This window comes from Chanodichthys erythropterus, chromosome 20 (assembly GCF_024489055.1).
Source record: "Chanodichthys erythropterus isolate Z2021 chromosome 20, ASM2448905v1, whole genome shotgun sequence".
Lineage (NCBI taxonomy): Eukaryota > Metazoa > Chordata > Actinopteri > Cypriniformes > Xenocyprididae > Chanodichthys > Chanodichthys erythropterus.
This window is the reverse complement of record NC_090240.1, coordinates 971,276-984,912: the sequence shown is the minus strand read 5'-3', so window position 1 is coordinate 984,912 and position 13,637 is coordinate 971,276. Positions and strand designations below refer to the sequence as shown.

The 13,637-nt window shown below is 46.9% G+C and overlaps 6 non-coding genes across 6 annotated transcripts; all 6 read left to right on the top strand.

Moving 5' to 3' along the window:
• The first annotated feature begins 249 nt into the window (after positions 1-249).
• LOC137009998 (U1 spliceosomal RNA) lies at positions 250-413 on the top strand. Its single transcript, XR_010893080.1, has one exon. It is a non-coding gene; the product is annotated as a U1 spliceosomal RNA (small nuclear RNA).
• Positions 414-1,274: 861 nt separating this feature from the next.
• Positions 1,275-1,465, top strand: LOC137010206 (U2 spliceosomal RNA). The gene has a single exon (XR_010893279.1). It is a non-coding gene; the product is annotated as a U2 spliceosomal RNA (small nuclear RNA).
• Positions 1,466-3,560: 2,095 nt separating this feature from the next.
• On the top strand, positions 3,561-3,724 carry LOC137009997 (U1 spliceosomal RNA). Its single transcript, XR_010893079.1, has one exon. It is a non-coding gene; the product is annotated as a U1 spliceosomal RNA (small nuclear RNA).
• Positions 3,725-9,665: 5,941 nt separating this feature from the next.
• LOC137010275 (U2 spliceosomal RNA) lies at positions 9,666-9,859 on the top strand. Its single transcript, XR_010893322.1, has one exon. It is a non-coding gene; the product is annotated as a U2 spliceosomal RNA (small nuclear RNA).
• A 2,096-nt stretch (positions 9,860-11,955) lies between these two features.
• LOC137009996 (U1 spliceosomal RNA) lies at positions 11,956-12,119 on the top strand. The gene has a single exon (XR_010893078.1). It is a non-coding gene; the product is annotated as a U1 spliceosomal RNA (small nuclear RNA).
• An 865-nt stretch (positions 12,120-12,984) lies between these two features.
• On the top strand, positions 12,985-13,184 carry LOC137010339 (U2 spliceosomal RNA). Its single transcript, XR_010893359.1, has one exon. It is a non-coding gene; the product is annotated as a U2 spliceosomal RNA (small nuclear RNA).
• The last annotated feature ends 453 nt before the right edge of the window (positions 13,185-13,637 follow it).

Here is a 13,637-nt window from a genome sequence, read left to right as displayed (position 1 = left end):
ATAATATACAAGTTTGACTTTTTGAAAGGAATTAGTGAAAGAAATCAACTTTTTGATGACATTCTAATCATACGACCAGCACCTGTAGGTGCTTGGCAGTTTGCCGGCTTGAAGGCATGGTCACGGAAATCGCAGTCAAGTAATGGAAGGGACACGCCCTTCCTTTGCTTGGGGTGGGGGAGGGGGGTCACCGTTGATGAGGACGGCAAAGAGGGATAGGGTAGCCTCTGACTGGAGGCCTGGGGACTCATACTTACCTGGCAGGGGAGACACCATGATCAGGAAGGTGGTTCACCCAGGGCGAGGCTCGGCCATTGCACTCCGGTTGTGCTGACCCCTGCGAATTCCCCAAATGTGGGAATCTCGACTGCATAATTTATGGTAGTGGGGGACTGCGTTCGCGCTCTCCCCTGGACATACTGGTTGAAAGAAGATTAGGTGGTGCCGAGAGAACCTGTGGTTTCTAACAGTCGTAGCGTTGTCTGTGGCTCCGTGTGTGTTTGCACGCCCCTTTTATGGAATCGGGTGTTGCGTGCGCTCGCCTGGTTTCGCAAAGTTCTGAGTTTTCCTTCAGGGACGACAGGCTTTTGGGGGCACTCGACCATGGCCGTTTTCTAAATGACCCCGTGGTCGCTATTGTCACGACCGGCTCAAAGCCGTGACAAATGAAACGGAGGACATAGGCAGCTTGGTAGGTTGCAACGAAAAGAGATTTATCAGCATAAATAAGAAAATATATGAAACAAGAAATCAACAAAACCAAACACAATTTCTGTCAGACACATCAATAACCAAACATCAGACAGAACCACATTTAAATGAATAAGGAACTCAAAATAAACAAAGACCAAAATCAAAACCAAAGCACCCAGGAGCAAGCAACACACCACGCCAAACAAAGCCCAAGCTTTATAGAGGGAAGCACGGGTGTACATGGTTCACTTGATGAGTCTCCCAGCCACACCCACTGGCCGGCCGTAGCAGGAAGAACGAGGGACTCGTCACACTATCCAAATGTTAAAGTTGAGCTTTTCCCCCCCCCCCTCCTGATCAAGAACGACCTAGGGAGTCCAGAGAATTGTACTGCGGTGCTTTTGTGGAGGTCGATGGAAAAACCTAGGACCAGTTCGCGAAAGCAGGTTGTTTCAAATCATCTCCACTATTTAACAAACGATCTGATCGACAGCAGTGGTCCTAGAGGCAAAGTACGAAACCCACCGCGGCCCAGATGGGCGTCGCCTTTGCCGGCTCTGCCCCCACTGCTTGGCAACGGCATCGCTTCTCGGCCTTTTGGCTAAGATCAAGTGTAGTATCTGTTCTTATCAGTTTAATATCTGATACGTCTCCTATCTGGGGACTACATATTAAATGGATTTTTGGCTCATGGAGCCGGAACCGGGGCTTGCTCCGTCCACTCCACGCATCGACCTGGTATTGCAGTGTCTCCAGGAACGGTGTGCTTCCCCTTTTGGGGGACTGCAAATCGTTGTGGTTAATAGCAGAGGGAATGTCGCTGGAGCTTCACAAGGAGTCTCTATGTACCTGCGGTGGGGTGGCTGGCAGGGTGGCACCGTCTCGCACCCTTATGAAACGGTCGCCGTTGTTCCAAAGCAGCGGTTCCCAAACCAGCACTGCACGTCTTGAATGTCACTCTTGTCTGATGCGCCCGTCTGAGGTCTTGGAGTCTTTACCAACGAGCTGATGAGTTGGATCGGGTGTGTTTGATCAGGGAGACATCTAATCAAACACGCCTGACTGATGGGAACCACTGGTCTAAAGGACCGCAGCTCGTGTACAGGTGCTGGTCATATAATTAGAATGTCATCAAAAAGTTGATTTATTTCACTAATTCCTTTCAAAAAGTGAAACTTGTATATATCATATTCATTCATTACACACAGACTGAGAGGTTTCACATGTTTATTTCTTTTCATTTTGATGAGTATAGCTGACAACTATGGAAAATCCCAAAGTCACTATCTCAGAAAATTAGAATATTGTGAAAAGGTTCAATATTGAAGACACCTGGTGCCACACACTCTTATCAGCTAATTAACTCAAAACACCTGCAAAGGCCTTTAAATGGTCTCTCAGTCTAGTTCTGTAGGCTACACAGTCATGGGGAAGACTGCTGACTTGACAGTTGTCCAAAAGACGACCACTGACACCTTGCACAAGGAGGCCAAGACACAAAAGGTCATTGCAAAAGAGGCTGGCTGTTCGCAGAGCTCTGTGTCCAAGCACATTAATAGAGAGGCGAAGGGAAGGAAAAGATGTGGTAGAAAAAAAGTGTACTAGCAATAGGGATAACCGCACCCTGGAGAGGACTGTGAAACAGAACCCATTCAAAAATGTGGGGGAGATTCACAAAGAGTGGACTGCAGCTGGAGTCAGTGCTTCAAGAACCCCTACGCACAGACGTATGCAAGACATGGTTTTCAGCTGTCTCGTTCCTTGTGTCAAGCCACTCTTGAACAACAGACAGCGTCAGAGGCGCCTCGACAAAAAGGACTGGACTGCTGCTGAGTGGTCCAAAGTTACGTTCTCTGATGAAAGTCAATTTGGCATTTCCTTTGGAAATCGGGGTCCCAGAGTCTGGAGGAAGAGAGGAGAGGCACACAATCCACGTCGCTTGAGGGCCAGCCTAAAGTTTCCACAGTCAGTGATGGTTTGGGGTGCCATGTCATCTGCTGGTGTTGGCCCACTGTGTTTTCTGAGGTCCAAGGTCAACGCAGCCGTATACCAGGAAGTTTTAGAGCACTTCATGCTTCCTGCTGCTGACCAACTTTATGGAGATGCAGATTTCATTTCCCAACAGGACTTGGCACCTGCACACAGTGCCAAAGCTACCAGTACCCGGTTTAAGGACCATGGTATCCCTGTTCTTAATTGGCCAGCAAACTCGCCTGACCTTAACCCCATAGAAAATCTACGGGGTATTGTGAAGAGGAAGATGCCATATGCCAGACCCAACAATTAAGAAGAGCTGAAGGCCACTATCAGAGCAACCTGGGCTCTCATAACACCTGAGCAGTGCCACAGACCGATCGACTCCATGCCACGCCGCATTGCTGCAGTAATTCAGGCAAAAGGAGCCCCAACTAAGTATTGAGTGCTGCACACGCTCATACTTTTCATGTTTATAGTTTTCAGTTGGCCAAGATTTCTAAAAATCCTTTCTTTGTATTGGTCTTAAGTAATATTCTAAATTTGCTGAGATACCGGATTTGGGATTTTCCTTAGTTGTCAGTTATAATCATCAAAATTAAAAGAAATAAACATTTGAAATATATCAGTCTGTGTGCAATGTACATAATATACAAGTTTGACTTTTTGAAAGGAATTAGTGAAAGAAATCAACTTTTTGATGACATTCTAATCATACGACCAGCACCTGTAGGTGCTTGGCAGTTTGCCGGCTTGAAGGCATGGTCACGGAAATCGCAGTCAAGTAATGGAAGGGACACGCCCTTCCTTTGCTTGGGGTGGGGGAGGGGGTCACCGTTGATGAGGACGGCAAAGAGGGATAGGGTAGCCTCTGACTGGAGGCCTGGGGACTCATACTTACCTGGCAGGGGAGACACCATGATCAGGAAGGTGGTTCACCCAGGGCGAGGCTCGGCCATTGCACTCCGGTTGTGCTGACCCCTGCGAATTCCCCAAATGTGGGAATCTCGACTGCATAATTTATGGTAGTGGGGGACTGCGTTCGCGCTCTCCCCTGGACATACTGGTTGAAAGAAGATTAGGTGGTGCCGAGAGAACCTGTGGTTTCTAACAGTCGTAGCGTTGTCTGTGGCTCCGTGTGTGTTTGCACGCCCCTTTTATGGAATCGGGTGTTGCGTGCGCTCGCCTGGTTTCGCAAAGTTCTGAGTTTTCCTTCAGGGACGACAGGCTTTTGGGGGCACTCGACCATGGCCGTTTTCTAAATGACCCCGTGGTCGCTAGTGTCACGACCGGCTCAAAGCCGTGACAAATGAAACGGAGGACATAGGCAGCTTGGTAGGTTGCAATGAAAAGAGATTTATCAGCATAAATAAGAAAATATATGAAACCAGAAATCAACAAAACCAAACACAATTTCTGTCAGACACATCAATAACCAAACATCAGACAGAACCACATTTAAATGAATAAGGAACTCAAAATAAACAAAGACCAAAATCAAAACCAAAGCACCCAGGAGCAAGCAACACACCACGCCAAACAAAGCCCAAGCTTTATAGAGGGAAGCACGGGTGTACATGGTTCACTTGATGAGTCTCCCAGCCACACCCACTGGCCGGCCGTAGCAGGAAGAACGAGGGACTCGTCACACTATCCAAATGTTAAAGTTGAGCTTTTTTTTTTTTCCCCCCCTCCTGATCAAGAACGACCTAGGGAGTCCAGAGAATTGTACTGCGGTGCTTTTGTGGAGGTCGATGGAAAAACCTAGGACCAGTTCGCGAAAGCAGGTTGTTTCAAATCATCTCCACTATTTAACAAACGATCTGATCGACAGCAGTGGTCCTAGAGGCAAAGTACGAAACCCACCGCGGCCCAGATGGGCGTCGCCTTTGCCGGCTCTGCCCCCACTGCTTGGCAACGGCATCGCTTCTCGGCCTTTTGGCTAAGATCAAGTGTAGTGTCGATGGCTACGCCGAGAGAGGATGTACCCTTGCCGGCCATGGTGGTGCGGTTAAAGAATTCAGTAAGAATCCGAGTGTTACAAGATGCTGATCGGTCTGTCAAGCAAAGGTTCAGGAGGGAGTTCTTGGTGATGGATGTCTTGAAAGGAGTTTTCAACATTGCTGCTTCTTCAGTGTTTTGTCTTCAGGATTTTTCAACTGTAGGATTTATGGACTTGACATTTTTCAATTTGACGGACTGTGTGAGCTTTTTTGAGTCTTGGGGAAAGAAAAAACATAAACTCTTGGAAGGCTTGCAGCTTCAACCTTTGTTTGCCCAGGATTATATTCCACTCACAGTTCATCTATACAACCCGTTTGTGGAAGATAGAGAGGTTTTGACCTTTCTTTCAAGACACTGCGAGACAGTAAAAGGAGGAGAGCGAGTGAGGGACCGCTTTGGAATCTGGACAGGCAAAAGGCGGTACCTTGTTAAGCTGCGCTTCGATCCTGCTGCCTCTGGAGCCCTAATCCACCCGCCTGGGACCTTTTCCATTGGGCCCAACAGAGGTTTTCTTTATTACCCCGGACAGCCTATGTACTGTAGGAGATGTGGTGGGGAAGGACACATTAAGGCTGATTGTGAGGGACAACGTTGTCGTTTTTGCGGTGCTGCAGATCATGTTGCTTCAGTCTGCCCTGCCCCGAAGCATTGCAGTCTTTGTGGTAAGCCTGATCATCTTTATCGAACATGTCCTTCTAGGAGTAGGTCATATGCAGGTCTTTTGAAGGAAGGTGAGGATCTACAGGCAGACCTCGAGGCCATACTTATCAGTTTGCCTGAAGTAATGGATGATCAACCTGGAGGATTGACAAGTGAAGGGTCACAGGAGACGGGGGTATCAGGAGAGAAGGAGGCTGTTGTGAACGAGCAATTAGACTCTAATGATGGGGACCTGATTACTTTGTCCTTAGACGAAAAAGGGGCCACAGAAGTGGGAACTGAACAGCAGGTGAATTCATCTCAAGTTTGGTCAGAGCTGGATTTTACGGATGTCTTGTCTGGAGCCTTGGGGGTGGAAAAAGTGCAAGAAATCCTAGAACCTGCACCTGGATCAGCCCATCGACGAGAGAGAGTCCATAGTGGATCAGAGATGGATATTTCGTCAGAGTCCGTGCTCGGAACAAGCCGTCGCAGGGCCTGGGAGGACCCTAAGGACCGGGTAACGGAGAAAGGATGTAAGTACAGCAAACTGGATGATGTTACAAGTCAGGACCCTGTGGGAGAGGACATTAGGGGGGAGGGTTTTGAAGAAAAGGGGAAAGATGAAGGGGAAGAAAGCACTGAGTGGGGGGACAGAACAGAGGTGGAAGGAGAAGAGGAAGAAATGATAACTGAATCTGGAGAATGGACTGAGGTTGTTTCGAGAAAGGCAAAAGGAGGGGGGGCAAGAAGGGGACAAAAAAATGGGGATGGGGAAGAAGTACATGAGGGCTAAGTGGGAGGGAAAGTGTTCTGGGGGTTTAAGGGTTATTTTATGGGTTTGATAAGAGTGGCAACTTTCAATGTAAGGGGAATTAAAATGGCACAACGGCGTACAGCTGTGTTTTTTTCTGTTAAAGATTTGCAGTATGATGTTTTGTTTTTACAAGAGTGCCACTTGGAGAATGATAAGGATGTAGAGGGGTTTTCTAAAGAGTGGACCTTGGGTCCATCTTTTTGGGGAGTGGGGAATGTTAAAGCAGATGGGGTGGGCATTTTATTTTATTCGTGGGATTTTGTTATTGAATCTGCTATTGTAATCATTCCAGGAAGGGTGGTGGTAGTAGATGTGAGGTGGAGAGGGATATCTTTTCGTTTTGTTAATGTTTATGCCCCAAGTAAATTGGGTGATCGGGAGGGTTTTTGAATTGTTTGAATGCAATTTTGCATACCAACAAACTGCTAGTGCTGGGAGGGGACTTTAATGTGTCACTGGACAACGCTTCTGGCAGAGAGCTGGCCCAGTTGTCAGCAGGTTTCTCACTCTGTGACTCTTTTCGAGGGGCAGGAGGGCGGGTGCCCACATTCACTTGGCGGAACAGCAGGCAGGAGATGGCACGACTGGACTATCTTTTTCTGCCAGTCCATGTAAAGGTGTTTAACTATACCCAAGTACCAATGTGGTGTTCAGATCATTGTTTAGTGGGGGTGTGGGTGGAGGTGGAAGGGGAGAAGCGAGGGAGGGGGGTGTGGAGGTTCAATACTTCCTTTCTAAGTGATAGGACATTTTGTACTGTTCTTTTCAATTTGGTAGCTGGGTGGAAAAATTTGCAAGGTTTGTTTCGGTCCCACGGTGAGTGGTGGGAGGGGTTCAAGGTGAGGGTTGCAGTCTTTTGTCGTAACTGGGGCAGAGAGAAGGCAAGAAGCAGGAGGGAAAAAATATGTAAGTGGTCAGAAGAACTACAGTCTCTGTGGACAGAGGGTGCTTTGGGAACAACTGAGGGATGGGCTAGGGCTAGTCATCTGCAGGGGGTAATGAAAGATCACTTTTGGGAGGAAGCAAAGTCCTTTTTGCAAGGGTCAAGTGTTAGGAAGCGGCTCCTTGATGAAAAACCTACTAGTTTCTTCTTTGCTACAGTGCGGGGAAGACAAAGGCGGAGTTATATTGAGGGTTTTGGGAGGGAAGGGAGAGTGGAAACGTCTGTAAAGGGAATGCTGGAGGTAGCTGGGAGTTTTTATAGGGAGTTATTTAGTGACAGGGGCCCTTCTAGTACAGCATTTGGGAGTGTTTTGGATGCTTTGGAGGGGAGTTTAGGGGATGAGGATAGGGCAGCACTGGAAGGGCCTTTGACTTTGCAGGAAGTAAGTACTGCAATTTCCTCACTTAAGAAAGGCACAGCTCCAGGATGTGATGGCCTTCCAGCAGGTTTTTATGAGCTTGTTCTGCCATGGATAGGAAGTGAGCTGGTAGCTCTCTATCAGGAATGCTTCATGAAAGGTGAGATGGTGGAGACAATGAGAACAGGGCTGGTGTCTCTTCTGTATAAGAAAGGTAAGAAGGAGGAGTTGGGGAATTGGAGGCCAATCACTCTGCTAACCACGGATTATAAAATATTGGCAAAAGTTCTGACAGAGAGACTTAAGAGGGTTATAGGGGTGGTAGTCCAGCCAGATCAAACCTGTGGTGTGCCTGGCAGGTCAATTTCTTTGAATTTGGCTCTAGTCAGAGACATAATAAGTTGGACAGAGCAGCGTCAGCTTCCTCTAGCAGTTTTGAGTCTTGACCAAGAGAAGGCCTTTGACAGGGTTAGTCATGTCTTCTTGGAGGCTACTTTAATGCGTATGGGGTTTGGGCCTGTGTTTAGGGCTTGGGTAAAGCTGCTTTACAGGAAGGCCTTCAGCAGAGTGGGGATAAATGGGTATTTCTCAGAAAAGGTGGAACAGTTAGGGGGTGTGCGTCAGGGGTGTCCTCTGTCCCCCCTTCTTTATGTTTTGTCTTTGGAACCTCTTTTGGCAACTTTGAGGGCTGCGCCTTCTTTTACAGGCGTACATTTGCCAGGAGGTGGGGGCGTATGTGCTAAAGTCGCTGCTTATGCAGATGACATGACCCTGTTTCTGACGTCGGACTATGATTTTGAGGTGGTGTGCAAAATAGTGGAAAGGTTTTGTAAAATATCTGGTGCGCGAGTAAATGTGGATAAGTCCTCTGTTATGTTTTTTGGTCAGTGGGCTGGTAGAACAGAGGTAAGAGGAGGTTTTAAAATTTGTACAGAGGGGTTGAAAATCTTAGGGGTTAGGTTTACTAGACGTAATAGCGCTAAGGAAAGCTGGGAAGCAAGGATGAAAGTAGTGCAGGCAAAGATAGCGAAGTGGAGTTCAAGGGGGTTATCTTTGTGGGGACGGTTAGAGGTGGTGAAGGCAGACTTACTCCCTAGTCTGAATTATTTAGCTTATGTGTTTCCAGTTCCTTTTTGGTATGGAAGAAAGTTAGAAAAGTTAATTTTTTCTTTTTTATGGAAAAATGGTACCGAAATGGTAGCCAGGTTGCAGATGTATAGACCAGTGAAAGAAGGGGGTAGGGGGGTTCCATGTATTCCTTTAAAAATGGAAGCTTTGTTTTGTTCATGTGCAGCGCTTCTGGCTGTCCGGGAGACAGTGCACAAGGCTAGATTTTTAGCTCAGTTCTGGCTAGCCTTTCCTTTGAGATCGTTGAGCAATTGGAGGGGTACAAGGCCATGGTCTACAAATAGGCCACAGTACTATCAGAGAGTGGCAGATATCATTGCCCTGAAGCCTTGGTGTTTACAGCAGTCCCTGATCTTGGAGCACAAGCAGTTGTATATCAGATTGAGGGATGAACTTGTGGAGGGGGTGGAGAAAGTTGTTTCTCCTTATGGAGTGGGTTGGATTAGGTTGCAGGCACCATTTCTTACTGGATTTTGCAAAGATTTGAATTGGTTAACAGTTCTAGGTCGGTTGCCAGTAAGGGAGAGGTTATATAGACATGGTGCAGGCAGGTCACCAAAGTGCCCGATTGGTTGTGGTCAAGACGAGACAATTGAGCATGTCTTTTGGGCATGTCCTGGAGCTGTTGCCCTTTGGAAATCAGTGAAGCGATGGTGGGAGGGATGGGGAGGGCCAAACATTACAAGGAATCTGGTGTTGTATGGGGAGGGTTTGGATAGTTTTCTAAAAGAACGGAGGAGAGTAATTTGGAGTACGATTTCAGAGGGGAAGCATGTTCTTTGGGAATGGAGAACAGTGTGTTTAAGGAAACAGATACCACGTTTGGGGGCAGAGAAATTGTTTTTACGTTTACTGGGTAAAATGTCTGCTGAGGTCAAAGTTTTCAAAGAGTATTATGGGGAGGAGGAGACCAGAAGGGTATGGAGAGGGCTTCAGAAGGTTGGGGTGGGATAGAGGGAGTGACAGTGTTTTTTGTGCTTTGGTTTTTGTTTGGTTTTTGAAAATTGATGTATATTTGTGTTTTGGTTTTGATTGTTCAGAGAATTGTATGACGATTTGTTAAAAGAGAATTTATTGTGTATCTTTGAACAATGAATTGGTTGTAAAGTATAGATTTGGTGTAAATAAAAAAAAAAAAAAAAAAAAAAAATCTGTTCTTATCAGTTTAATATCTGATACGTCCCCTATCTGGGGACTACATATTAAATGGATTTTTGGCTCATGGAGCCGGAACCGGGGCTTGCTCCGTCCACTCCACGCATCGACCTGGTATTGCAGTGTCTCCAGGAACGGTGTGCTTCCCCTTTTGGGGGACTGCAAATCGTTGTGGTTAATAGCAGAGGGAATGTCGCTGGAGCTTCACAAGGAGTCTCTATGTACCTGCGGTGGGGTGGCTGGCAGGGTGGCACCGTCTCGCACCCTTATGAAACGGTCGCCGTTGTTCCAAAGCAGCGGTTCCCAAACCAGCACTGCACGTCTTGAATGTCACTCTTGTCTGATGCGCCCGTCTGAGGTCTTGGAGTCTTTACCAACGAGCTGATGAGTTGGATCGGGTGTGTTTGATCAGGGAGACATCTAATCAAACACGCCTGACTGATGGGAACCACTGGTCTAAAGGACCGCAGCTCGTGTACAGGTGCTGGTCATATAATTAGAATGTCATCAAAAAGTTGATTTATTTCACTAATTCCTTTCAAAAAGTGAAACTTGTATATATCATATTCATTCATTACACACAGACTGAGAGGTTTCACATGTTTATTTCTTTTCATTTTGATGAGTATAGCTGACAACTATGGAAAATCCCAAAGTCACTATCTCAGAAAATTAGAATATTGTGAAAAGGTTCAATATTGAAGACACCTGGTGCCACACACTCTTATCAGCTAATTAACTCAAAACACCTGCAAAGGCCTTTAAATGGTCTCTCAGTCTAGTTCTGTAGGCTACACAGTCATGGGGAAGACTGCTGACTTGACAGTTGTCCAAAAGACGACCACTGACACCTTGCACAAGGAGGCCAAGACACAAAAGGTCATTGCAAAAGAGGCTGGCTGTTCGCAGAGCTCTGTGTCCAAGCACATTAATAGAGAGGCGAAGGGAAGGAAAAGATGTGGTAGAAAAAAAAGTGTACTAGCAATAGGGATAACCGCACCCTGGAGAGGACTGTGAAACAGAACCCATTCAAAAATGTGGGGGAGATTCACAAAGAGTGGACTGCAGCTGGAGTCAGTGCTTCAAGAACCCCTACGCACAGACGTATGCAAGACATGGTTTTCAGCTGTCTCGTTCCTTGTGTCAAGCCACTCTTGAACAACAGACAGCGTCAGAGGCGCCTCGACAAAAAGGACTGGACTGCTGCTGAGTGGTCCAAAGTTACGTTCTCTGATGAAAGTCAATTTGGCATTTCCTTTGGAAATCGGGGTCCCAGAGTCTGGAGGAAGAGAGGAGAGGCACACAATCCACGTCGCTTGAGGGCCAGCCTAAAGTTTCCACAGTCAGTGATGGTTTGGGGTGCCATGTCATCTGCTGGTGTTGGCCCACTGTGTTTTCTGAGGTCCAAGGTCAACGCAGCCGTATACCAGGAAGTTTTAGAGCACTTCATGCTTCCTGCTGCTGACCAACTTTATGGAGATGCAGATTTCATTTCCCAACAGGACTTGGCACCTGCACACAGTGCCAAAGCTACCAGTACCCGGTTTAAGGACCATGGTATCCCTGTTCTTAATTGGCCAGCAAACTCGCCTGACCTTAACCCCATAGAAAATCTACGGGGTATTGTGAAGAGGAAGATGCCATATGCCAGACCCAACAATTAAGAAGAGCTGAAGGCCACTATCAGAGCAACCTGGGCTCTCATAACACCTGAGCAGTGCCACAGACCGATCGACTCCATGCCACGCCGCATTGCTGCAGTAATTCAGGCAAAAGGAGCCCCAACTAAGTATTGAGTGCTGCACACGCTCATACTTTTCATGTTTATAGTTTTCAGTTGGCCAAGATTTCTAAAAATCCTTTCTTTGTATTGGTCTTAAGTAATATTCTAAATTTGCTGAGATACCGGATTTGGGATTTTCCTTAGTTGTCAGTTATAATCATCAAAATTAAAAGAAATAAACATTTGAAATATATCAGTCTGTGTGCAATGTACATAATATACAAGTTTGACTTTTTGAAAGGAATTAGTGAAAGAAATCAACTTTTTGATGACATTCTAATCATACGACCAGCACCTGTAGGTGCTTGGCAGTTTGCCGGCTTGAAGGCATGGTCACGGAAATCGCAGTCAAGTAATGGAAGGGACACGCCCTTCCTTTGCTTGGGGTGGGGGAGGGGGTCACCGTTGATGAGGACGGCAAAGAGGGATAGGGTAGCCTCTGACTGGAGGCCGGGGGACTCATACTTACCTGGCAGGGGAGACACCATGATCAGGAAGGTGGTTCACCCAGGGCGAGGCTCGGCCATTGCACTCCGGTTGTGCTGACCCCTGCGAATTCCCCAAATGTGGGAATCTCGACTGCATAATTTATGGTAGTGGGGGACTGCGTTCGCGCTCTCCCCTGGACATACTGGTTGAAAGAAGATTAGGTGGTGCCGAGAGAACCTGTGGTTTCTAACAGTCGTAGCGTTGTCTGTGGCTCCGTGTGTGTTTGCACGCCCCTTTTATGGAATCGGGTGTTGCGTGCGCTCGCCTGGTTTCGCAAAGTTCTGAGTTTTCCTTCAGGGACGACAGGCTTTTGGGGGCACTCGACCATGGCCGTTTTCTAAATGACCCCGTGGTCGCTATTGTCACGACCGGCTCAAAGCCGTGACAAATGAAACGGAGGACATAGGCAGCTTGGTAGGTTGCAACGAAAAGAGATTTATCAGCATAAATAAGAAAATATATGAATCCAGAAATCAACAAAACCAAACACAATTTCTGTCAGACACATCAATAACCAAACATCAGACAGAACCACATTTAAATGAATAAGGAACTCAAAATAAACAAAGACCAAAATCAAAACCAAAGCACCCAGGAGCAAGCAACACACCACGCCAAACAAAGCCCAAGCTTTATAGAGGGAAGCACGGGTGTACATGGTTCACTTGATGAGTCTCCCAGCCACACCCACTGGCCGGCCGTAGCAGGAAGAACGAGGGACTCGTCACACTATCCAAATGTTAAAGTTGAGCTTTTTTTATTTTCCCCCCCTCCTGATCAAGAACGACCTAGGGAGTCCAGAGAATTGTACTGCGGTGCTTTTGTGGAGGTCGATGGAAAAACCTAGGACCAGTTCGCGAAAGCAGGTTGTTTCAAATCATCTCCACTATTTAACAAACGATCTGATCGACAGCAGTGGTCCTAGAGGCAAAGTACGAAACCCACCGCGGCCCAGATGGGCGTCGCCTTTGCCGGCTCTGCCCCCACTGCTTGGCAACAGCATCGCTTCTCGGCCTTTTGGCTAAGATCAAGTGTAGTATCTTACCCAGGAGTTATGTCGGGGAACGACGAAAGAGAGTCGGCCTTGATGGTGCGGTTGAGGAATACGATTCGTGTGTTGTTGAAGAAAGATGCTGAAGAATTGGTGAAGCAACGTTTTGGAAGAGATTTTTTTGTTACTGAAATTCTTAGAGGACTTTTCAAGATACAGCCTGCTGAAGTTTTTTGTTTACAAGATTTTGTGTCAACTGGATTTTTGGATTTAACTTTTTGTGTTTTGAAGGACTGTGTTGGTTTTTTTGAAGCCTGGAAGAAAAAGGAAGGTCATAAATTGCTGGAGGGCCTGCAGCTTCAGCCTGTGTTTGTTCAGGATTTTATCCCACTTACTATTCATATATACAACCCTTTTGTGGAGGATGGCGATGTCCTGGCATTTATTGCAAGATATTGTGATGTTGTAAGAGGAGGAGAGCGCTTGAGAGATCGATATGGAATATGGAATGGGAAGAGGAGGTACATGGTGAAGTTGAGACTTGACTCCTCTTCACCTGGCACTGTGCTGCACCCTCCAGGCAGCTTTTCTATTGGACCGAACAGAGGTTTCCTGCACTATCCCGGACAGCCCGTGTATTGTCGAAGATGTGGAGGGCAGGGT